We start from the raw sequence: 2,754 nt of genomic DNA on the forward strand, positions 1-2,754 counted from the left end.
ATTTGAACCCAGGTCAGTCTGCTTGACTTAGGCACTCTGGCTCTTTCCTACTTTGCCCTGTGCTCAGTGCAGCTGTAATTCAACATTGTTCACTCATTCATTCATTCATTCAGTAACTATTTCCCAAGCCTCCTCCACCTTTCCATGGCTGAAAAGCCAGGCCTTATACTGCAGACTGGGGACCGTCACACAGGGGTCTGGATCCTGCGGAAGCAGCTCAGGTCCTAAGTTCTGGGCAACAGGTGTCCCTTGGGCTTTGTAAACTGAACAAGGGGTCTCCCTCTCTCCAGCAATTCATTAGCGCCACTAAACAGGAGCCCATTCCAACTGTTGTCCCTCCTTCACAGCAGAAACAAAACAGCTCCCCACGCGCCAGCCCTGGCCCCGAGGCCGAGTGAGGCCAGAGCAGCGCACCCCACAGCATCCAGCACCTCACCAGGTAAACAAGCCCGAAGGAGGAGGCGGTGGGTGTGGGTGCCGGCCCAGGGCCAACCCGAGCCGCGAGCCGCGCAGGCTGAGAGGCGGGGCGATTGGGAGGAAGTGTGGGCGAGGCGAGTGCTGGGTCTGGAGCAATCACGATTGCCACATGGGGAAGACGCCAGCCCCAGACACCCTCCTGGGGCTTCCTCCCCCTTTTCTCAACTGAGCACAGCCGATGGTGGGGGGCAGAGGGGCCCTTCTCCCGCTCGCGTTCCTCCCCCGCCCAGAACGCGCACTCCGTCCCTCCCCTGTGCCTCCTCCCGGCAGCCCCCCTGGTTTCACCCCCTCTGTCCTTCCTCCTGTGCCGCCCGAGGAAAGGGGGAAACAGTTCGGCCAACCAATCCTCAACTGCCTTGGCGCTTCATTTCCAAAGAGCCACTAAGGAGTTGGTTTGGAGGGTTGATTAAACGCATACACACTTTGTCATGAACGCTGGTGGCTTTCCTTTCCTGTTTAATTTAGTCAGCACGTATTTAGAGAGCTTCCTCTGTGCGGGACCCTCTGCCAGGCGCTGGCGGCCGAGGAGCTCAGGGTCTGCCAGAGAAGCTCAGAAGGCAACTGAAAACCACATCGCAGCCACAGGAGTCTGCTCACTCCCTGAGATGACAGGCTGCCTAGGAGGTGGGAAATCAGGCTTAACCCCGCATCTGCAGCACCGGGGCGTCAAAGGCTTAAACATGATCCGCTGTAGGGTATTCACTGTTAGGGAAATATATTATAGAAACAGGTTGCCCAAAGGATGTACGCTGTATGATCCAAATTTTATAAAATACACAGGCACATACACGTATATATATATATATATTTTAATTGGCACTGGTAGACTACAAAATGTTAATAGTTGTTATCTCTAAGTTGCCGATTTCAGGTGCTCTTAAAAGACTTTTTATTATGTAGAATATTGGACATATATTGAAAAATAGAATAGGATAGTGAACCTTTCTCAGCCCGATAACCAACAACCCACACCAGCAATGCCCCATCCACCCCTCCAGGATGTAATCCATGGCAGCAAATCCTAAAAATAGTTCAGTGTGTAGCTTTCAAATCAAGGCCTTTATGGGGTTTTTATTATTTTTTTTTTAATGGAGGTACTGGGGATTGAACCGAGGGCCTCCAGCATGCTAAGCATGCACTCTACCACCGAGCCATTACCCCCTAACTCCCCAAGGCCTTTAAATATATATATATATAATTTGAGATATCATTTAGATAATCCATGGTTTCCCCCTCCATCTCTTTTTATTTTCTTTGCAAACGCATTTATCCTACCACACCCCAGTTTGCTGATTGCATCCCTGTGGTATAATTTAACAAGTCTCTCTGTCCTTTGTATTGCTTGTAAATGGATGGTGTAATCTAGAGTCTGATTAGATTCAGATTAGAGTTTTTTGACAAGATTGATTCAGAGGAGCTGTTGCGTGATTTCATTAGGAGGCAGATAATGTCTTGCTGTCTCTCTGTGTGGCATAAGCAGCCTTGTTCAGTGTTTACATCCTTTAATTCATAAGGGTTCGCAAGATGAAAATCATCAAATTTGATCATTCTCTCTTCTCCTATTAGCAGGAATACCTCTGTGAAGAGACACTTCCCCTCATCACCTGTCTGATTCATCTGAGGTACAGATCATAAAGGGCAAGAAAAATGCTTCAGTCTTTGGCTTTATTAACCAGACTTCAAAATAGTGAGTTTGTTCTCCAGCACCCAACAAAGAGAACAAATTAAGATTTTTTTTTTCATTTTTAAACAAATGTTTAAAATTATTGAAAGGTTACTTTCCATGTACAGTTATTACAAAATACTGGCCGTATTCCTCGTTACATCCTTGAGCCTACCTTATACTCAAAGTTGTGTGCCTCTCGCGCCCCGACCCCTATACTTTCCCCCCCACCCACTGGTAGCCACTAGTTTGTTCCCTGTGTCTGAGAGTCTGCTTCTATTTTGTTATATTCACTAGAAGTTTGTTGCATTTTTTAAGATTCCACATCTAATTGATATACAGTACTTGTCTTTCTCTTGTCTGACTTATTTCACTTACCGTAATGCCCTCCAGGTCCATACATGTTGCTGCAAATGGCAAAATTTCACTCTTTTCTATGGCTGAGTAGTATTCCATTGTATATTTATATACCACATCTTCTTTATACATTCATCTGATGATGGACACTTAGGTTGTTTCCATATCTTGGCTTTTGTAAATAGTGCTGCTATGAACATTGGGGTGTTCGTATCTTTTTGAATTAGTGTTTTTGTTTTTTCAGAAGTATACCCAAG

At 46.3% G+C, this 2,754-nt stretch overlaps 1 long non-coding RNA gene across 1 annotated transcript; it reads left to right on the top strand.

The window, feature by feature from the left end:
- The first annotated feature begins 358 nt into the window (after positions 1 to 358).
- LOC140700516 (uncharacterized) lies at positions 359 to 2,127 on the top strand. Its single transcript, XR_012078926.1, has 2 exons — positions 359 to 439; positions 2,044 to 2,127. It is a non-coding gene; the product is annotated as an uncharacterized lncRNA (long non-coding RNA).
- Positions 2,128 to 2,754: the final 627 nt, after the last annotated feature.

This window comes from Vicugna pacos, chromosome 12 (genome assembly GCF_048564905.1).
Source record: "Vicugna pacos chromosome 12, VicPac4, whole genome shotgun sequence".
Classification (NCBI taxonomy): Eukaryota; Metazoa; Chordata; class Mammalia; order Artiodactyla; family Camelidae; genus Vicugna; species Vicugna pacos.